This window comes from Bubalus kerabau, chromosome 6 (genome assembly GCF_029407905.1).
Source record: "Bubalus kerabau isolate K-KA32 ecotype Philippines breed swamp buffalo chromosome 6, PCC_UOA_SB_1v2, whole genome shotgun sequence".
NCBI classification, from domain to species: Eukaryota; Metazoa; Chordata; class Mammalia; order Artiodactyla; family Bovidae; genus Bubalus; species Bubalus kerabau.
The window spans coordinates 53,044,421-53,068,363 of record NC_073629.1 but is presented as its reverse complement, the minus strand read 5'-3'; positions in this window follow the sequence as shown (position 1 = coordinate 53,068,363).

Sequence of the window (23,943 nt, the reverse complement as noted above, 5' to 3'; positions counted from 1 at the left end):
ATGAGTAGTTTTTTTAGTAGTTTTTTCCTTCTTTCCTGTGCCTTCCATCTTTCCATCCCCACCCTTCATTTATTTTTCTTTCTTCTTTCCTGCCTTTCCTAAATAACATTGCACATAAATATTTCTTATATTAAGAAAGAAAAAATATTTTGTATTTTACCACATTTGTTTATCCTTCATCAGCTGATATTTGGATTATTTCCAGTTTGGTACTATGATAAAGCTGCTATGATTCACAAGGGTGCTTTTGTGTAAATGTATGTGTTCATTTCTTTATATTCTTGGGAGCAAATTACTGGACTCTAGGATAACTTTATGTTAAACTTTTAAAGATACTGCCAAACTGTTTCTAAATTGGCTGTATCATTCTACATTCTCATCAGCAAAGTCTGAGTGTTCTGATTTCTATGTATCTTTCCCAACACTGAGTATAATCGTTTTGATACTAGCCATCCTAATAGATGGCCTAATACTTAATGAGATTAAGTATCTCATCGTACTTTTAATTTGCATTTCCCTAATGACTAATGCTGTTGAGCATCTTTTCACATGCTTTTTAGCAATTTGTCTGTTTTCCTTCATGAAATATCTACTTAAATCTTTTCCCTGTTTTATAATTGGGTCATTTGTCTTTTCATTATTGAGTTATAAATGTTCTCTATCTATTCTGGATAGAACTTCTTTACCATATATGTGATTTGCAAATATTTTCTCCCAACTTGTCTCATCTTTTCATTTTCTTAACAGTGTCTGCTATTATTGCTATTATTAGTTTTTTAAAAAATGTTATTGAGACATAATTTATACACCATAAAGTTCACCTGTCTAAAGTGTATACTTCAATAGCTTTTAGTATGCTTACATATTTGTGCAATATCACCATACTCTTATTTTAAAACATTTTCATCATCCTCAAAAGAAACATCATTAGGGCTTCCCTGGCTGTCCAGTGGTTAAGACTCCACAATTCCACTTCAGAGGATATGGGTTAGAAAAAAAATTATACCCTTTAGTGGTCATTCTTCATTTTGCCCTCAGCCTACCTCCTGGCAATTGGAAATCTACTTTCTGTCTCTAGAGAATCACCTATTCTGGACATTTCATAATAATGAGTCATACACTATGTGGTCTTTTGTGACTGACTTCTTTCACCTAGTATAATGTTTTAGATGCTCATCCTTGTTGTAACATATATCAATGCTTCATTCTTTTCTTACTGATGATAATATTCTGTTATATATCTATATATATTTTGCTTATCCATTCATCAGTTGAGGATTTGGATTGTTTCTACTTTTTGGGCTATTTTGAATAATACTGCTTCAAACATTTATATAAATGTGTGGACATTTATTTTCATTTATCCTGGGTAGATATCTAAGAGTGGAACTGCTGGGTCAATATGATAACTATATTTGACATTTTGAAGAACTGGCAAATAGTTTTCCAAAGTGAGGACACCATTTTACATCCCCATTGGCAGTATAAGTGGCTTCCAGCTGTTCTATTTTCTCACCAACATTTGCTATTATCTTTTTTATTTTAGTCATTCTAGCAGATGTAATTTTGGTATCTTATTGTGGTTTCAATTTGCATTTTCCTAATGACTAGTGATGTTGAGTGGGGCTTCCCAGGTGGCTTCAGTGATAAAGAATTCTCTTTGCAATGCAGGAGGCACAGGAGACAGGTTCAATCACTGGGTCAGAAAAATCCCCTGGAGAAAGAAATGGCAACTCACTCCATGGACAGAGAATCACATGGACAGAGGAGCCTGATGGGCTATAGTCCACAGGGTCACGAAGAGTCAGACACTGCTGAAATGACTTAGCATGCACACACCCAACGATGTTGAGTAGCGCTTTATGTGTATATTCACCATTTGTATATCTTTGGGAAAGTATCCATTGAAATTCCCTGCCTGTTTTCTAATTTCATTATTTGTTTTTAATTTTTAATTTATTTTATTATCATTTTCTTGGCTTTACCACACATTTTCATGGTTTTTCTTGTGAGATCTTAGTTCCCCAATCAAGGATGGAACCTGAGCCCCCTGTGCGGGAAGCGTGCAATCCCAACCACTGATCCACCAGGGAAGTCCCTCACTATTTGTTTTATTGTTGAGTTACAAGAGTTGTTTTATATTCTAGATACAAGTACCTTAGCAGATTGACAGCACTTTTAAATTTTTTGGCATTGCAAAGTTTTTCATTTGGGTGAAGTGCAATGTATTGGTATTTTTTTAAATGATCTTGCTTTTGGCATTGTATCTAAGAAATCTACCTCATTCAAAGTCACAAAGATTTTATCTTATATTTTCTTCTGAAACTTTTATAATTTTAGCTGTTATATGGTCTGTGATCCTATATTGAGGTCTTTCAGATAATTTTCTTTTTTGTACTTTGTGAAGTAAGTTCACTTTTCTGCATCCAATTCCAGTGCTTATTTGTTGGAAAGGCTACAGTTTGCCTATTGAATTGTGTTTGCACCTTTGTTAAAAAACGGATCACTTTAAATATGAGGTGTATTTCTGGATTCTCAATCCCGTTCTATTGATCTGCATGGAAACTCTTGGACCAATACTGTCTTAACTACTGTGACTTTATAGTACATTTTGATATAGAGTGGTATAAGTCTTCTACCTTAGTTCTTTTTAAAAAATGTGTTTTGACTATTCTAGTTCCTTTGCATTTCCATATAAACTTTGGGATCAATTTGTCAATATATGCAAAAAGGTTGCTGAGATTTTGATAGAAGTGTTGAATTTATAAATCAATTTGTGAGAGAATTGTAATGGACAGGGAAGCCTGGCATGCTGCAGGAAATGAGGTCGTGGAGTCAGACGTAACTGAGTGACTGGACTGAACTGAACTGAACAAAATTGAGTCTTCCTATTCATGGACTTGGAATGGCTTTCCATTTATTTAGATCTTCTTTAATGTGTTTCGTCTATGTTTTGTTGTTTTTAGTGTTTGTCGTCCACTTCTTTTATCAAATTTATTTTCCTACATATATTTTTGGTACTATGAATTCCATTTGTGAATGGAATTTTTTACTTGATTTTATTTTTGGATTGTTTGATGTTAATATATAAAAATACAATTGGTTTGTGGCCTAACTCAAACTGTTTATTAGTTCTGATGGTTTGTTGTAGATTCTTTGAGATTTTCTATATACCATTTGTGAATGAAGACAGTTTTACCCATTCCTCTCCAACGTGAATGCATTTATTTATTTATTTAAGTGGTAAAAGGAGAACTCGCCTTCTTCCTGATCTAAAGGGGAATGGATTTCCTCTTTCACCATTAAGTGTAATTGTCTCTCTAATTGGCTTAAACAAACCCCAAGTACAATATTGGACCCAAATATTTTGTAAGTTGGGAAACATCAGAGACTGGAAGGAGAGATAGAAAAGCAGAGGTAGAAAGAAAGGAGAGAGAGAAAAAGAGAAAAGGACGGAGGAAGATACAGGTATAGAAGGAAAAGTGTCAATGATTCTTCTGAATGACATCAGCAAAGCTGATTCTGTCAATGGATTGTAACCAAGAGGGCATGGAGGGCTTGGACAGGAAATGATAAAATCCAAGACAATGCCGAGTGGCATTCCATCAGCATACAAAAAAAACTTTTATCTCAAGATAAGAATAAGTGCTATCTTAAATTGAGAGCTGGGAAAAAGAGGCTCCCTGAACTGGCATTATCTGTGTGGAAAATGCTGTTGGAAGGACTCGGACAGGATGTAGACATGCATTAAGGGAGAGCAAATCCCTTCAGTATGAAAGTAGAGCTTGAAATATTACATTAGCCAAGTATACCAGCTGCCCTGCCCATTAAATATTCATGCTAAAATCCCTGTCAGTCAACAGGAACAACCTTGTCCTTCTCAGACTTACTAAAGAGAGTTGTGTAGGTTATTCAGCAAATTTTAAGGGGAAAGAGACTTGGCTTTTTTTGTCCATGATGATGCCAAAGATGTATTTGGAATTGAAAATTGAACTGCTCCTTTCCCTGCCTGTCCTTTGATGAAAATGTGTCTGGAAGGTTAGGGGGTATGGTTGGTTGGTTCTTAAATGTGGACATCGTGGGAATCAACTGTGGACCTAATTGAAATGCAAACTCCTGGGCTGCCACTGTTCCCACCCACCACCATCTGATTAGTAGGTTACTCTGGGGCAGGGGGTCAGGGGGCACGAGGGAGGTAGTGGACACATTTTGATGCATGTGGTCTGCAGGCCATTTCTTGTGAAACCCTGGGGTGGTAAAGGGGGCTGGCTTCTCAGACAGCCGACATGGTTACATGACCTAGGAAGCATTACCTAATTTGTAAGGACCCAGATTTTCTCAAACCTGAAGGATGAGGATAATAATAACACCTCCATCCTCAAAGGGCCATGGTAAGAACAGAATGAGATAATGTGGGTGAAGCACCGATATGAAACACTCAGCAAATGGTAGCTGTTGTCATCTTGAATTCAAGCAGAAATGAATTCTCCAATTCATAATAACTACAAGTGCATCAGCAGGAATGTTAGGCTCCACTGCACCTCACAACCCCGAGGTAAATTGAGATGTAGCAAAGAGTTAAATATCCCCAAAGGTCTCTGGCTTGGCTCAGTGGCTGATACAGGAAGCCATGCTTCCCACAGAGAGGTAGTGGCCTGACCTGTGGGGCCAGGATGCAGTGATCTATTGGCTAAGTCGGCTTTACAAAACCCTGATCACGGGGGTCTGTGTGACCCTAGTCTCCTTTCTCTGCCTCTGTGGTGAAGAGCCTGCAGGGAATGTTAGCGGTTCAGGAAGCTGTGCTGTGTGGAGGAAGGCACACTGACCCAGTTTCCTGTCCTGCCTCTCTCACTTGAAAGACTGTGCACATGTCAGGCCATTTCTGTCAATGTTCGTTTCCTTATCTCCTAAAATGAGGGCAGGCCAGATACTTGTATGTGGGCGCTGTGGTTTAGCACTCTGACACACAGCCTCCCTTTTGATTTCCACAGGGCTGTGGATTCCACAAAGCAGGAATTCTCTCCTGATTCACCTGTGAGCAGACTGAGCCCACAAAGGTGAAAGGACTTGTTAGAAATCACAGAGGGAGCCCTCAAGTCAGCCTGATTCTCCTAGTCCTCCCCATTGCATTACTCTGCCTTCGCTGCCTACCTTCAGGGGCAGCAATAAGGAATAAAGAAGCTTATGGATGTGAACATTCGTGGCCCACTTTGTGATCTGAAAGCACTGTGACAGGTCCTCATCAGCTGGAGTCTATTCATAGAGAGCTTTGGACTGACAGGCTAACGTATTTTAGAGAAAGTAATATCAGTATGATAAGTGGTTAGTATATTGAGAATTCTTCAGAATTCTCTGCCAAGTTTTACATGGCAAATGCATGCTTTTCTCGTCATTGTCATCTTCCTTATTACTAACAATATCATTTATAACATTACACTGGCATACAGTGTCCTGGGGCCTTTTCTATCGTGCTTTACATGGAACATCATGTTTATTTCCACCAATGTCAAGTGAGCATTAAAAACTATCTATGAGAAAAGTACCATTATTACATACTCATTGTATAGAAGAAGCAGCTGAGGAACAGAGTTTAAATAGTTGGCAATGGTTTATGTGCAACAATATATGAGCTGAGATATATTTAAGTAGTTGACACAAAGTTAAATTTTGCAGCCATTTAAAGATGGTAAAGAATCTGCCTGCAATGCGAGCAGAGTTCAATCCCTGGTCCCCAGGTGGGAAGATCCCTGGAGAAGGGCCTGGAGAAGTCCATGGACAGAGGAGCCTGGCAAGCTACAGTCCATGGGAGGGGTGGAGGAGGGAGGTGGTCCCAAAGAGTTGGACACAACTGAGTGACTAACACTTTCATTTTCTTTTCAAACATTTATTCATTTGAATTTTGCCAATTTTCTTTTCCTATTTTACAGTCGGTTTTTTTTTCAGAGCTGAAACATTTTTCTAGGTCCTTAGGAATTGTGCCTATAATGTTTTGTTAATGTCTATGCATAAGAAAACCCTGTGAGCACGGACATGGGCTTTACATAACAATGAGAGAAGGCCTGGAGACCGGGCAGATGGCATGCTGGCTCACTCTCATGCAAAACAGGATGCCACTGATGGAGAAGCTCCCAAACTGAATCCTTGGGGAAGCTTTAAAAAATACAGATTCTTAGGCCGAAATTTTCCCTATGTTGCAGACTCTATCCCCTACCCCACCTCTCTTCTACTGGACTGGCTCATTTTCCCAAGTCTCTGTCTTAGCAATCACTGTGCTTTGCCCCTCTTTTCAGGGAAGGCTCAGGAGCAGAAGCTTCAGCTACCCTCTTCCCTTAAACTCTATCATTCCTTCTTTCATTATCTTTATTGGGTCTCATTGACGTTATTACCCCATTTTTATACTGCCAAATGACAAAACAAAAACAACTTAGTTACAAATGTGATGCCCTTCATTTAAGGGAAAACAATCCATGAACTGCAGGCGTACAGTGCCTTATAAGCAGTGGAACAATCTTCCCAGGGGATTTTGGGCAAGAACAGATAAAAGCAGCAACTAGGAAACAGGGCATGATTGACTAGGAGGTCAGAGATTTCCTTACAAGGCTAGCAAGTCTATTTTCTAGGGCAAGGTAAGCTAGCTAAGGAAAGCCCTGGTGCTCAGCAGTAAAGAATCTGCTTGTAGTGCAGATGTGGGTTCAATTCCTGGGTCAGCAAGATCCCCTGGAGGAAGAAATGGCAACCCACTCCAGTATTCTTGCTTGGGAAATCCCATGGATAGAGGAGCCTGGGGGGCTGTAGTCCATGGTGTCGCAAGAGTCCCACATGACTTAGCAACTAAACAGCAACAATAACGACAAGCTAGCTAAAGTGGAGCTGGAGGACTGTGATTGGTGTTTCCTGTAAATGCAGGGTGACTTAGGTTTAGATTTGTGGCCTGAGCTGGGCCACTGGCACAGCCTCCATTTAATGAGTATCAAGTGTGAGTTAACTTTATTAATACATACTCCTATGTAAGCATAGCCTCAAACCACCCTTCTGAGAAGGTTGCTGCTCTCAAGTCCCTGCAACAGAATTCCTGGGGATGTCTTAAGAGTCACTCCTCCCTTGACTTTACTCTGCCTCTAAAATCCACATGTCCTTCCTGTGGGCTCACCCCCTGTCTTGGGTTTTTGTCTAACTTCTCTGGGGTCCACACTGTCCCCATTGCCTCCTCAGCTTCTCTCTTTTGTCTGGCTTTCCACCTTCTGACTACAGACTTGGTGGGGACCCGCCTTCTCTTGTTTCTAGCGGGACTTAGACCAGGACTGTGAAGCAGGTTCTCTGGTGGTGAAATACTTTAGATCAGGTGCAAATTATGGTCCCCACCTGGAACAGCTGCCCTTAGAGTTTGCAAGTTTTGCCAAATTATTTGGTAAGGTAATTCCTTGAAGTTAGCAGGTTTCTTCAAACTATCCCTCTATGACATTCTGAAATAAATTCCTGAGGCATGTAGGCACAGCAGCAGTGATATGTTTTGGTTCAGCTAAGTATTTGTTGGGTAGGTGGGAGGAAGGCAGAGGGAGCAGGAAAAGAAAAATAATATTTACTGAGCTGTTATATAAGCAAAGAAGGATATTTCAGTGTATTAAAAGTACCATAACCTTGCAAGAGACATGTTATTTGTGTTATGTAAAAGTCCTGAGATTTAAAGAACTTGAATACTTTGTCCCAGGTCAAACTATACATGAGTAACTGACCAGAACCAAAACGCACCCTTTGGAACTGGCTCCAGAGTCCTCGCTCTTTCCATGGGATCACAATTCCTGAGAATACTATGTATGATCTTTTCAGCCTTCTCAGGTTATCCCATATGTCTGGAATCACCAAGATGAAGTTTTAGGAGTTTAAACTTTCCCTGTGCTGGGCTTCGGTTTAAAATTCCCTTTCCTTCTGGCTCCAGAAACCCCCCAAAGAGATCTTTCCTTTTTGAAATACAGCTTCTCCCTGAGGTGATTTGTGATGTTTGAGACAAAGCATAGCATTTGCCTGGTTCGCAAGCAGGAGTCACTGAGTTTTCTGCAGAGATCACCTGGGATGGAGTAGCTTGGCGTTTCCTGCTGAGGCCTGGACTGGAGCCCATGTTCTGCCACCGGCCGGCTCTCCTGAGCCTCCGCGGCTCCGTGCTTTAGGCCACTGCAGCTGGCTGCAGAGTATGTTATGGATCTGCTTTTAAATGCTTCTGATTGGGATCTGGGATTTTATAAAAGCTGAATCTGGCAGTTCCTGTTTTTTAGAGAAGATTGGTTGTGTCAAATCTTCCATAGATCAGAAAACTTTTTCACACTCCAGGTTTGTCCATCATTAACCAAATGAAAATCATGGAAGAGGCTCAAGGTTGTAAATGAAAGGAAAGAAAGGGCAAGTCAAACAGAAATACTAGATTGGGCTCTTGCTTTTAGCAGATAATTCCCAGTAATCACATAAAGCAAGAATAAGATGCCACAGTTATTAAATGCCCTGAGGGTCTTGCTTTTAATTCCCCTTTCCTTAAAAAGTTATCTGTTCCATATGCACAAGCCACTTCCCACCATCCCCCACTCCCTCCATCATCACCCCCTCCCCAGTGCTAGAGAGATTCATTTATTCAAGGATTTATTTAGTGTCAATCAACAGCCCATCTGCCTTGTACCAAGAAAAAATTTTAAAAAGCAAAATATGGTCCCTTTCTGTTCTTTCAACACAGGCATGAACACCCTTCCCCCACACCCTTTACTCACAGCCTCCTTTTTCAATTATTTCTGTGTGTAAAGCAAAGAAATTCTTTGCTTCACCTATCTTTCCTAAGCTCACCAAATCTAAGTTTTATTTCAGGATTTCTAGGCCCCTAAAATTCACTTTTCCAGAAACTCAAGTCTTTGAGGAGCGAGGTTGCATCCTAGCTGGCATTTTTTAAATCAATCTCTGAGAGCTTTTTCCAACGTGTGAACTGTTTTCAAAAGTCTTTATGACTCTGGATCAACACCAGAATGCTGTCTGCCAGAGGGGGCCCCCAAGAAATGTTCTTTTCCTTTTGGGGGGTCTATTTGCATGAATATTGGTCAAGAGTTTTGCAAATTAAAATGACAGCCACACTAAGTGGTGATTAAAACCAGAAAATGGATTAACAAAGGCTAAAGGTGAACTCCATGAAATAAGTGATTTTTGATAAAACAAAAGAGCTAGTTTCCACATTAGTTTCTCTGCTTTTTCTAAACTGACCAGAGTAGAAGCTTCTCTAAGCCACATTTTCTTTTCTGTGGCTTCTGGATACCTGGGGTACTGAATTCAGAGTTCTGATTGTGAGTGAGCTGGTGAGAAACACCTGTTGTAAGAAATAACGCCCTTGTTTCTCACACAGCATCAGTGGCACAGAGAAGCATTTACCTTTCACTAGATGTGTGTTCAGAGAAGGCAATGGCACCCCACTCCAGTACTCGTGCCTGGAAAATCCCACGGACGGAGGAGCCTGGTAGGCTGCAGTCCTTGGTGTCGCTAAGAGTCGGGGACGACTGAGCGACTTCACTTTCACTTTTCACTTTCATGCATTGGAGAAGGAAATGGCAACCCACTCCAGTATTCTTGCCTGGTGAATCCCAGGGACAGAGGAGCCTAGTGGGCTGCCGTCTATGGGGTCCCACAGAGTCGGACACAACTGAAGTGACTTAGCAGCAGATGTGTGTTGGAAATAGCGACAGAGAAGGTAGAAGGTGTACTGCTCTGTCTCAGGACCTCGAGACATTCAAAATTCCTACATGGCCAAGACCTGGAATAAGACCTCACTTTGGTAGAAGAACTTACCATCTAGAACCATCAGAGCCTTTTCATTACTAAGGTTGCAAGGAAAACCTGAGGAGCACAAATGTGAAAACAGGTGTAGTATCAGAACAGACACTGGAAAAGATGGAGGCTACGGGCAGGGCAGAGAAGGCAATGGCACCCCACTCCAGTACTCTTGCCTGGAAAATCCCATGGACGAAGGAGCCTGATGGGCTGCAGTCCATGAGGTCCCTAAGAGTCAGACACGACTGAGCGACTTCACTTTCACTTTTCACTATCCTGCATTGGAGAAGGAAATGGCAACCCACTCCAGTGTTCTTGCCTGGAGAATCCCAGGGACAGGGGAGCCTGGTGGGCTGCTGTCTATGGGGTCACACAGAGTCCAACACGACTGAAGCGACTTGGAAGCAGCAGCAGCAGCAGGGGCAGGGCAGCCTGTGGAGATACAGGAGAGAGCAGAACGGTCAGTATTTGTGTTTGCAAGGTCTGGCTGGCCTGAGGACTACCAGCATCAGCAATTTCCAGCATGTTTGTTTAAAATGTAGATACCCCAAAAGAACTGACTCAGAGTGTCTGTGGGTGGGCCCTAAATTCCAGAGTTTATCTTTTAAGGCATTTGTGATGCACCTTGAAGTTTGAAAATCATTCCTTTAGAGCTGGTGGAGCCAGCCTTACCTGTTACAAAGTAGAAAGAGATGATCATTCATAGGTTCTAGCAAGAGAATTTATAGTTGTCCTTCAGAGTCTGTAGGAGGTTGGTTCCAGGACCCCTCCACAGATACCAAATCTGTGTGTGCTCGAGCCCCTTATACAATATGACATAGTATTGCATATAATCTATACACATCCTCTGGTATACTTCAAATCATCTCTAGATTATGTATAAACACCTGATACAATGTAAATGATATGTAAATAGTTGCACATGCTGGCAAATCCAAGTTTTGGTTTTTAGAACTTTCTGAATTTTTTTCAAATATTTTCAATCTGTGGTTGATTGACTCTGTGATGTAGAACCCACAGATACAGACAGCCAAATGTACTCTTAACTATAGACAGTCTTACATGGGTACCTGGTTAGCAACCTAGACAGAATTACTGGGGCCCCCATCTAATCAGCAGATGGTGGTCACATGGAGAATCCAAATTCTGACCAGCCCTTCTTACATCTCTCCTTCTCCATCTCCTTTATTTCTTTTCTTTCTATTGTATACTGTAAGTAATTCCAAGATTTTTTTGTTTTTTTACCAACCAGTAAAATAGGAAAACAAATAGACAAAACCAAAAACATTTTGGTGATCAACACAGGCCTGACTACTTTTAATTTTGCCAAGGAAAGACTTTGAAAAATAGCAGCTATCATATATCTTTACCATGCTTATGCTGCTGCTGCTGCTACTAAGTCACTTCAGTCGTGTCCGACTCTGTGCAACCCCATAGACGGCAGTCCACCAGGCTCCCCCATCCCTGGGATTCTCCAGGCAAGAACACTGGAGTGAGTTGCCGTTTCCTGCTCCAATGCATGAAAGTGAAAAGTGAAAGTGAAGTCGCTCAGTCGTGCCCGACTCTTCGTGACCCCATGGACTGCAGCCTACCAGGCTTCTCCGCCCATGGGATTTTCCAGGCAAGAGGACTGGAGGGGGCTGCCATTGCCTTCTCCATTACCATGCTTATAGAAAATTTTTTTTTAAATTAGCACTAATTTCCAAAAGGAGAAAGGATATGTAAATCAGTTTATGAAATTCACTGTGTTATCATTACTTTTCTCTATGTTTCCATTTTCTATGAATTACTGGTATCTTTTAACTGTTTTATCCAAGAGCAATGCACTTCACTTATCAGAGTGGATAGAATGAGAGGACAATTAACTAAGAAGAGAATTGCTTTCTTTGCCTGGAAGAGGGAAGAACATTTGAGGAGGTGTGTTCAAGCTGTTGCTGAGTGCTAGGAAGACTCATTTTTCAGAGATGAGATAGTGGGACTGGACTGTATACATGGGAGTTGGGAATGCAAAATGTGCTGGAAGATAGGAAAGCTGGTGGGTTTCTCAGATTGGAGAAAGAGAGAAGTTGAATACAAAAAAGATCTTACTGATTATATTGATTGATCACTCTGTGCTGGGATACCAAACTCAATTATGTCCTATTTAATTTTCACAGCAGTCCTACAATATGGGGTTCTACCTGACAAAAAGGTAAACTGAAGCTCAGAGAGACTAAATTACTTGTCTAGGATCACAATTGCATGGGCCTGAAAAACATTTCTAGATCTTCATCTGAAGTCCATAATCTTTCTTTGTACCAATTTTTTCTCTTGGCCTTGAATGACAGGATATTATGGTTGGCGCTTACATGCAGCACTTCCTATGTGCTAAGACCTGCACAGAACACCTTACATCCATCCATTTACTCTTTAGAATAAGCCATTGAGGTGGGTACACTTGTTACCATGTACAGATAAGAAACTCAGCCTAGAGAAGTTCATCAGTTTACAGAGCTAGATTTAAACCTAGGACTGTGATTCTGGAGCCCAGGCTCTTAACCACTCCATGGCCTTGAGCTAGGGTCACACAGTCCAGGTACCACGTACAGTAATATTTTTTCCTGAATGAAGTCAGTAGCAGATCAAAGAATTCTTTGTTTCTTAGCTCTTTTATCTGTCACATATTTCCCTCATTTCTCCCCCACCCTAAACATACAACTGTAGTGCATTTGCTTGATAGACAATATATATCGGAACTCTTTTAGCTCAAACAACTAGCTGTTGTTGAAGGAGTAGTGAAGGAGACCTGAGTAGGATCCTGGCAATGGTGAAGGCCCCCTAAGTCAGCAGGGGCAGGTTAGGGCCCTGGTGAAGTTGGTGGGGATGGAGCCAAGGAGAGGAAGATGAAAGTTTCATTGACAGGAACCAAAGATAGTTCTTGCAGTGCTGATACTGGGCAGGGAGTCTCAAATGCAGTAGCCAATCGTTATGTTTTTTAAAACACCTCATACTAATCCTTCCTTAATTTTGAAGGGACTTCGGTTCTATCAGGGCTATCTATACACAAATGGGAAAAGCATTCAAAGCAAGTCCACAGTTTTCAGGACAAGTTTTTAACGTTTATTGAGCACTTATCACATATCAAACAGAGGGAATACTGAAGGATTTGGGGGATATTTCCCCTCCTAGGATGACCAACCAGATCCTAATTGTCCTCTAATTTTAGCTCTGGAAGTCCCATGGCCCAGAAACCCCTCACTCCTGGGCATACTAGGTTGAGTGGCCACTCCAACAGATGATTAACACAAGGTCTCTGTTCTTAAGGAGCTCACAGTTCAGAGATGATGGAAGAAAATACATAAAACAATCATGACAGTCCAAAGGTTTCGGTAGGGTGTTTCATTCAAGAGGAAATGGCAGTTTGACATCTTTTTTGTGCCCACTAATGCTATAATAGTCAGTGATTTTCATTCGTTATAAACTCTGAGCATTAGCTCATTTGGTGGATTGCACTGTGAAATGGAAATCATGGCAGAATTTATATTTAAGCAAAATTTTGTTTTTATCTAAAATAGACTATCTTTTTTCCCCTGGAATAAATTCTTTCACTCTGTTAGTGATCCAATCTGTATGATTTTTTGCTTCATTACTCTGCTGAGAATGTACAGGCATTGGCTACACTGTAGTGAAAATATAATGCAAACCATGTGTGTAATATAAAGTTTTCTAGTAGCCACATTTAAAAAAAGGAGTAGGTATAATTAATTTTAATAATATATTTAATATACTTAATACATTAAATGTTATTTTAATATGTGATCAATGTTAAAATTGAGATTTTTTTGGTACTAAGCTTTCAAAATTCAGTCTGGCCACATTTGAAGTGCTCAGTAGTCCTAAGTGACTAGTAGTTAGTTTTGGATGCCAGAGGTCTATACAAAGTCATGTGTAGAAAACAATTAGTTTGATAATTAAAGTCAAAACTCTTTGCCTAAATTAATGGACTATTTTGAAGGAAAATGCTTACTTCTGCCTAGGTTTTGGACTCCTCAATAATGTGGACCATCCTGCCACTGATCCCTAGGTTCCTACTGAATTGAACACAAATTCTAAGCCCAGGAGCAGAGGCACATCTAAAGAAGACCTGTAGGCGGGGAACTGCGCATTCTTTCTTAACTGAGGGAGCCCTGCTGAACACGTTGCGAAGACACCATTCTTAGGTCTGATTTTGAAACAGCCGCAGGTGTTGCCAGTTACGTCCAAGTCCAAGGAGTATCATGAAGTTTGCAAAACTAATATAATTTACATTCTTGGATTTATAAAAAGCAGTCATTGTACGTGCCTCATGGTACACTCTTGATGGGAAAGGGGGAGAATTGTGAAACCCAGCACACAATGACCCAATGTTGTAATTCCCCAAAGGCTGCAAAACACAAACAAAAACAACTTGACAGAGATGATAAAAACACTATGAGAAAACATTGAGTTGGTGTTTAGAGAACCCAGTCCTCTCTCTGCATGCTTTGTCAAATGACATATCTGCTCAATGCCAAATGAACACTCCACTTTTCCTTTGATTAATACATTTTTTGACACTCTCCTTGTTGGCCATAAGCATTTCTGCTACTTTTGCTCATTGAACCTCAAAATGACTGCACTCACACTCCATTTTTTCATTATTCATTCATTTTGCAAACATTTACCAAGGCTTCCTGTGTTTCCAGCATTGAGCTAGGCACTGGGGTTGAGGGAGGAATTACAAAAATGCTCAGCATCTAGTGGGGTGAGATCAAGAAGCAAAGAGTTGCAGAGTGTTTGTTTGTGGAAGCAAGTTCTCACAAAGCGTTAAGTGAACCCAGCTAGAGAGCTATGAGGTCAGTTCTGGATCTGGTTGGGTAAAGGATTAGCCTGGGCGGGGAGGGCTGTGTGGAGCAGTATTACTTGATCTAGTTGGAAGGGTGGAGAGGAAGTGGAATAAGCCTCTTAAAGCAAATAGCCTGAGTCAGGGGAACAAATGTGTTGAAGTTCTACCAATTAACAATGTTGTTGCCAGTCAATGTCTCAGCAGCCTGGGGTTGGACTGGGACTCTCAAAGGTACCAGAAGCAGACAGGGCAGGGAAGATCCTGGATGAGAAACAACTTTTATTGACTTCGACACATTTTTCTCCTCAGTTGGCCTTGACCTGTCATTCAGAGTAATCTCAGTGAAACTTTGGCACCATTCCTCCCTTCATTTTATTTAGGAAGAAATTATTCATCCAATAATTTTGAACTCTTACTAGATACCAGGTGTAGACTGGGACTGCTGCTGTTGCTGCTTGGTCGCTCATTCCTGTCTGACTCTTTGTGACCCCGTGGACCATAGCCCTCTGTTCATGGGATTTTCCTAGCAAAAATACCAGGGGATCTTCCCAACTCAGGGATCAAACCCACGTCTCCTGCTCTGCAGGTAGATTCTTAACCACTGAGCAACCAGGGAAACCCAGACTGGGACCAGACATAGGAAAATATGACATAATCCTTTGCCCTGGAGCTAAGGGGTGGAGGAGGTCACTTATAGGCACACATATTCGGATATGGTATCAGATATATTCAGGAGGGACTTCCATGGTGATTCAGATGGTAAAGAACCCAGCTGCAATGCAGGAGACCCCAGTTCGATTCCTGGGTCAGAAAGTTCCCCTGGAGAAGGGATAGGCTACCCACTCCAGTATTCTTGGGCTTCCCTGGTGGCTCAGACGGTAAAGAATTCACCTGCAATTTGGAAGACCTGAGTTTGATCCCTGAGTCAGGAAGATCCCCTGGAGAAAGGAATGGCAACCCACTCCAGTATTCTTGCCTAGAGAATCCCATGGACAGAGGAACCTGGTTGGGCAAATTCATGGTCTTGCAAAGAGTTGGACATGATTGAATGACTAACACTTCAACTTCCACAGCTCCTGGGAATTGGGGCATGACATATATGGCAGACACTATACAATTTTGCTTGGATTTTGAGGGCCAAGAAGACCCCCCCACCACTGTCATTCAGTAATACTGGAATGAAATGCATGACTGGAAGCCAATGACCTGTGTTCTCACTCTGCAGCAATGATGTGTGTGTGTGTGTGTGTCTGTGTCTGTGTTTGTGTGTGACAGAGAAAGAGAGCTAGAGCCAGTCAAGTACACGTCAGAGTGATGGGAAGGGTCTTTATGGCAGTGCCTGTTCTCTGATTCTGAATCAGACCTTCTTTTGGAACTGGAGTGTCCTTAGACATCCTTTTACCTTTTTTTTCACAATTCCTCCCTCAATGACTAAACAGTCTGAGCTCTAGACACGTATACTGATGTGTCATCGAGCGCTGTGAGCTTATCCCGTGTTTCCCTGGCCCCCTGTGTCCTTCTTTCCATCACGCTGCCTTCTGACCAGCTCTGTGAACAAGCAGGCAGCATGGCTCTAGACACAGGAAGACCTTATCGGAGTTCACTTTGAGCAAGTTCAGCATCACAGGCCTAAGCCCTCTGCTTTGTTGGAATGTCCTGCATCCTCGCTTACGGCCCCACCTCCTCTGTCTAGAGAGTCTCCTCAGTCTTCCTTATCAGGGCAGTATCCCAGCACTGGCAGTCAGGGGACGCTCTGTTACTGTTGACTGACTGAGCGGCTGAGATGTAATTCCATCCAACTCCAGTCATACAAACCCAGACTGAGGTCACCAGAAGCTCTTGGCGGCAGCTGCAATAGTGGCACTTATGCCTTGTATTTGGATGGCTCTTTGCTGTTTCCAAATCCATTAGCCTGCTTGGCCACATTCAGTCTCAGGTACCCCTACAGGATGAACATTAGCCTGAGAGTAAAGGAAATCTGAAAAATTCTGGACTTTTCTCTGGCATTTTCATTCAGGCCCACAATGCCTGAAATACCAATAAGTTGCTGTATGTTATATAAGCTCTGAGGGAATGGCATCATTAACCTCAGAGTAAGAGTGATTCTTAGATACATAACATTAAAGGGGCTGCCTTTCCCACTTTTGTCTGTGGAACTGTAATTTATTTAATTGGAGTTTTTCCTGGATACTCAGCCCAAAACTTAGCGGGTATTTGGTGAGTAAATGCAACTTTCTTACAAGCGTCTTAGTCTGAGAATGCAACAGAAGATGGGGTTTATACCTTCCTCACATCTGACTTCCTCAGAGAGGCTACTTCCTCATGGCTGAGGGGAAGGACCACATCTGTGCTAATCAGTTCTGCAATCCCAGGACCAGCCATTTTCAGTGGATGAATAGATGAATGGATGGATGCATGGACTGATGAAACTTCAAAGAATTGGCCCACATTAGAGAAGTTTTGAGTTCTCCTTCTTAGTCATTCCAGTTGATTACTTCGTGTGTGTGCATGCTCAGTTGTGTCCAACTCTTTGTGACCCCACGGATTGTAGCCCACCAAGTTCCTCTGTCCATGGAAGTTTCCAGCAAGAATACTGTAGTGGGTTGCCATTTCCTACTCCGGGGCATCTTCCTGACCCAGGGATTGAACCCACATCTCTTGGGTCTCCTGCATTGGCCGGTGGATTATTTACCACTGAACCACCTGGTAAGTCTGATTTCTTCACAGAAGAGCATTATAATGAGCAGGCAAAAGAAGACTGAATTCATGAATACAGAGAGCAGTTTAAAAGGCCGGATAGCAGGGAATTTCTCCACACACACAACAAAGAATCTAGGGGGAAATAAATTTTGAAAATACACATGCATGTTTTTTTAGGACCAGGTACTTCATCTTACTTTATTCTCACAAGAACATCCTGATAGGAAGAGCAAAAATTAAGTGGCTATTTCCCTGCACAGTTTATTTTACTGAGGATGTTCCATGCATCATCTCATTTAAAATTCAGGCCAACACTATTAGTATCCCCATTTTACAGATGAAGAAAGTGAAACTTCAAGAGATGAGACAAGATGTGACAGTTGCAGGAATCGAACCTAATTCCAGAGAATATGTTCTGCACTCTGTGATTTACATAAGGAGGTTAACTTGATTTTCTTTTAGAGAGATGAAGAAACTGAGCCTTATGAACTTGAGAATCCTACTCAAGCCAGTAAATAGTAGAACCAGGACTCAGACTTAAGTTGGCTTTACTTTAAATCCTGTCCTCTTTTCAACTCTCCAAACTCTCTTCTTTGATATACTCAGTGGTTTCAAGGCAGACCACCAAAAGTGACTTTAGATGGATACAGAAAGAATATTTTTGACCTGAAACTTGGAGATGGTATCTGATATACATTAAAAGAAAAAAAACCAAAACCAAAGAAACACCAAGATTTCCCTAACAGAAAATAGAATCAGATCTGTGTCAGATGACTTTAATTAAACATTATTTAAATTAAAAAAAAAAAAAACTTATTTTATTGAACAAGCATTTCATGCTCTTGGTATAAAGTTATGTGAAAGGATATATACTGAAAAATAGTTCTTCTCTCCCTCTGTTACCCAGTTGCCCTCCCATGGAACTACTCACAACCCCAACACTAGTGGTACATGTGTGGGGTACAAACATGACTTCTCTCCACCCTGAATCCACACACTGCCTAAGAGCAGGAGGAAGGGAGAGAGAGAAGGACAGGATGAAGGCAATGGAATGAATGGTATTTGCCTCTAGTGGCCACCACAGGAGACAGGAAGTTAGAGGCCAGGGTCACTATTGGAAGGATACTGGGTCCTTCTCCCTGCCCCTCTCTCCTCCGCTTCCCCAACTGCTGCAATAGAGCCCACCTAGGTTTGTTCCAGTGCTGAACTTAGGAGCATCCAGAGGCCATGCCCCTGGGAACTGGGAACGTTGGCATGCTTCTGATTGGCTGTGAGTCACCTCGAGGCCCAAGCCCATGGGACACAGAGGAATAAGAAGGCTGAGGCTGTGTGATAATAGTAGCTAACCAGTTGGGTGGGAAACAAGTCCCTTCTGGGGACATTTTGGGGCTGTGAGCTTAGGTCACACTTTTAAATGAGTGGAGGTGATCAAGCAGTAGACACAGGCCTGTGATAACATTACCACTCAGTGAGTGCTTGTAGGATGCTATGCACTGCTGACTATGTGAAGCATCGCCATTTCCTCCTTTCAGCCAAGCATGTTGTTTTTGTTCAGTCACTCAGTCGTGTCCGACTCTTTGCAAGCCCATGGTCTATAGCCCACCAGGCTCCTTTGTCCATGGGATTTCCCAGGCAAGAATACTGGAGTGGGTTTCCATTTCCTTCTCCTGGGGATCTTCCCCACCCAGGGATCAAACCCATGTCTCCTGCATTGGCAGGTGGATTCTTTACCATTGAGCCATCTACACACACACAATCAAGCATGGGAACTCCTCAAAGCACGATGGCTTTGGCTGGCCCAGTTATTGTCTTGCTGAGGACTGGTGAAAGTGGAGGACAAAAATAAGTGGGGAAAAAAATGAAGGAAAGAGGGCTTGCCTCGTTCCCAGATCGTGTGTAACCTGACAGCAGGAATGCTTGATCCCTGTAGTTGCAGTAGAAAATATCCTGTCAGTGTCACTGGTTGCTGCTGTTGTTTTTGTTTGCCAACCTTGAAGAAGCCCTTCAAGACAATTTTATCCAAATCCTTGGCATTCATAGATGAAGAAACTGCAGGTGGACTGAGGGTGTAGTGACATGCCCAAGGTCACAGTCAGTACCAGCATCACCCAGCTGAAAAGACCTACTGGAGACCCATCCCGCTGGCCAGTGGATGGTGTGCACCCATACTTGGTCACAGGTAACCAGAGTGTTCCCCACAACCCTGTTACTGCTTGCTAGCATGTTCATTGCCTCTGAGGTCTATGACTGGAAAATCAGGTTTTTCAGGTCTAAAAACACTACAACGCATTCTTCATTTCCCCAGCAGTGCCTCAGAGGCCTCAGGAAATTGATCCATGATAGCCAAACTCTATGAGGTTGATTTGTAATCAAGGAAGCTAATAATTTACAAGGGGGATGCAGTCTACTCCAGAATCTCTTTACCTGGTAGTAGGCCTCTTTGTGAAATAAAAAAAAAAAACCACATAACAGGAAAATTGCCTGATACAGCCGGAGGAACAGGCCTACTAAAGTTTATTCAATATTGGGCATTGGAAAATCTGCTGTTATCCTTCTGGCCTTCTTTTCACAGAAAGAGTTGCATCTTGGGTTTGAACTTTAGCTCTGACATTACTAGTTGTGTGACTTTGGCTAGTTGTTTGATCCTTCTGAGACTTCATCTCTCCACAGGTCCAAAGGGGTTACCTACTATATACCATCTACTTCTCTTAGATTGTATTGGATGCTCTGAGATTTGGGTTCTCAAATACTGTTAAGTGGATGATAATTTTCACCTTTCCTTGTCTCAGTTCAGTTCAGTTCAGTCGCTCAGTTGTGTCTGACTCTTTGTGACCCCATGAACTGCAGCACGCCAGGCTTCACTGTCCATCACCAATTCCCGGAGTCCACCCAAACCCATGTCCATTGAGTCGGTGATGCCATCCAACCATCTCATCCTCTGTCATCCCCTTCTCCTCCTGCCCTCAATCTTTCCCAGCATCAGGGTCTTTTCAAATGAGTCAGCTCTTCGCATCAGGTGGCCAAAGTATTGGAGTTTCAGCTTCAACATGAGTCCTTCCAATGAACACCCAGGACTGATCTTCTTTAGGATGGACTGGTTGGATCTCCTTGCAGTCCAAGGGACTCTCAAGAGTCTTCTCCAACACCACAGTTCAAAAGCATCAATTCTTCAGCACTCAGCTTTCTTTAGAGTCCAACTCTCACATCCATACATGACCACTGGAAAAACCATAGCCTTGACTAGACGGACCTTTGTTGACAAAGTAATGTCTCTGCTTTTTAATATGCTGTCTAGTTGGTCATAAAAACATATAATGCAGTGAGTTTTCATCATGCCAAATTCACGGAAACATGTGATGTTAAAACATGCTTTATTTCACCAAACAGTGGCGATAAGAGACCATCTTTTTAAAGATGTTCTTACTTAGCTGTAGAAGAAGCTGGGCTCTCGGTCTAGTCACATGGGATTTGTACCTGCATTTTTAAGGCTATTGGATTAAGCGACTGCAGAAAAATAAAGTGGTATATATCCTCTTTTGCTTTCAGGTCTTCTGCTTGATTAGTGATTTCAGTGAATATAGGGATAAAAACTCAAATTCCTAAAACAGAAAATTTTAAATTCCTGCTATTCAGTCTCAAACTTCTAATTTATCTCGAGAGAGAATGTTTGCATTTGGTGGTACATAGGTTTCTGTGGCATTTTCTTCGCTATGTGCCTACACATCTACCTTTGTTTGCCTTTATATGAATACTCCAGTGTCTGGTGATCTGGGTTTCATGTGAGACCACTAATGGAGATTCTTTTACCGTCTGATCCATCCCTGGTGGTTTAGACAGTGAAGAATATACCTGCAATGCTGGAGACCTGGGCTCAATCCCTGGGTTGGGAAGATCCCCTGGAGAAGGGAATGGCAACCCACTCCAGTATTCTTGCCTGGAGAATTCCATGGATAGAAACTATGGTCAATGGGGCCGCAAAGAGTCGGACACAACTGAGCAACTAACACCACTTATTTATTAATGGAGATGCCGATATTATGACTGAACTTGGTTGGAGTCCCTCATTTCTGTTGGGAGTTTTGTCCTACAGGTTTGTCCAAGAGGAAAGAACTTTGGAGACAGCACAGCAACGTTTCAGTCTGCTCATGGGTCAGTAACTTCCAGAACCATCGGGGATGTGTTGGGGTGGGGGTGGGGTGAAGCTGCTGAGGAAGGCTTCAGCCTGTGGCTTTATGTGAAGAGAAAAAAGACAATGAGAAGAAGGAAGGGAGAGCAGAGGGGATAATTATTTCAGTGAGGCAGGCTCTTGAAATAAAACATCCATATGGCCCTCTGGGAGGGGGAAACAGTTAAAATTTGAGAGCTAGATTGTGAGCGACACCTGTTGTGTTTAGAGGCAGAGTTATTTAAGTACCAGCACCCTGGACTCCATTTCCGGTGCACACAAGCTGTTATTCTGCTCTGGAAACTTGAGCAGAGAGGAAGGCAGAAGGAAAAAACAGTCTGGGTGAGCTGACTAAACCCAAGCTTGGATAGAGGAGGGGGCATGTCTGGCTGCTGCTGCAAGCCTCAGGTAACTGGTAACTTCCATGAGATCGCCCTGGGTTGGGACCCTCATTCCACTCTTCATCCTTGTAAGACAGGCATCTGGTTGCTTCCTTTCAGTGTTGTTTGTTGTCATTATTATTGTTTAGTCCCTAAGTCATGTCCAACTCTTTTGCAACCCCATGGACTGTGGCCTGCCAGGCTCTTCTGCCCATGGAATTTCCCAGGCAGGAATATTGGAGTGGGTTGCCATTTCCTTCTCCAGGGTATCTTCCTGACCCAGGGATTGAACCCAAGTCTCTTGCATTGCAGGCGGATTTTTTCCTGCTGAGCCAGTAAACTGAAGTTTTCACCCTGTTCACAAGCTTACAAAAACGTTTTTGTAACCTGTAGTTATAGACTGTAACTGTTTTGATTCTTGTGAATCATTTCATGTAAATCAAGGGGGGCTGAAAACACAAGCAGGGCCCTTCTGGCAGCTTTCTGGGCTGTCCTGTCCTTGCAACAGCTGCGAAGGAAGGCTATGCCAGAAATCTGAGGGTGTTTGCAAGCATGGTTTGGGAAGATTCATAAAGGATATAGGTCTGTCGTAGTGATAGTTGGAAAGTCTTGGTGGTATTTTGTGGTGGAGGTGGTGGTGAAGGCAGGTTTCAGGCACTCATGTGCATAGGAGGTGAGGTTAGTTCCAGCTGTGTGCTCAGGGGAAAGGAAAATTTAGAGTACCATCATCTTTCATCTGCACCAGCCTCCTAACTAGCTTTCTTGCCTTGGTGGCACCAAACGCACTCTGCTGGCTCACAAAGTTGATTGTGTGTGTCTCATCCTAACTTGGAGAAGGCAGTGGCACCCCACTCCAGTACTCTTGCCTGGAAAATCCCGTGGATGGAGGAGCCTGGTGGGCTGCAGTCCATGGGATCGCTAAGAGTCAGACACGACTGAGTGACTTCACTTTCACTTTTCACTGTCCTGCATTGGAGAAGGAAATGGCAGCCCACTCCAGTGTTCTTGCCTGGAGAATCCCAGGGACGGGGGAGCCTGGTGGGCTGCTGTCTCTGGGGTCGCACAGAGTCGGACACGACTGAAGCAACTTAGCAGCAGTAGCAGCAGCATCCTAACTCTGTGTTTGGCACATCAAATTGATAAGCTTGAAACTGGCCTTGGTGGGGGAATTTACTCTACAGAAATTGTCAAGTACCAGAAATCAAGGCTTTTGTTTTTCCCCAAAGATCTGATTCATCAGCATAGCACCTTGCTGCTTCCATTCCTGTCTCCCTATATTCGTTTCCTTCTATAACTATAGAGTTTCATCAACAGATAGAGCTGATTATTGTCACCTGTGGTTTAAAACATCCACCTTAGGAAATTCCCTGGCAGTCCAGTGGTTAGGACTCCACACTTTACTAGCGAGAGTACAGCTTCAATACCTGGTTGGGGAACTTTGTAAGCTGTGTGGCACGGCCAAAAAAATTAGTAAATAAATGAAATAAAACACCTACGGTCTTCTGGTTGCTCTGAAAAGGCCCACAATCTTTATCTTAGCTTATGAGGCCAGTCAGCAGAGTCTGGCCCCTACAGGTGTCTCCTGCCTTTTCTTGTACTAGACTTCACCTTACTTTATGTGCTCCATCAGTTCTTCCAACAGAGCTTCTCATTACAAGTTCTAAACACAAGCTCTTTTTATTGCCATGTTAAGAGCTATTTGCTGCTCACCAGATATTCACAAACTTCCTGACATTTCCCAGCCCACTTGCAGTTGGGTGGGGCCATGTGACCAGTTCTGCTGAGTTAGCTGTGAGTTGAAGTGACACGTAGCAGAAGAGTTAGGAGCTGGTGTGCCATCATCCAGCTTTCTCTTCTACAGCTGCAGTCATGGAGGCCATATGTTGAGAAAGCAGAACCACAGGCTGGAGGAACCTGGTTGCTGAGTCAGCACATGGAGAACAGCTGTCTTTAGAGAGCTGCGAGAACAGCTGTCTTTAGAGAGCTGCCTGGTTGTCTGTGCATGTCAGGGAAATAAACATTTGTTCTGTTTAGCCACTGAGATTCAAGAAATTTCATTA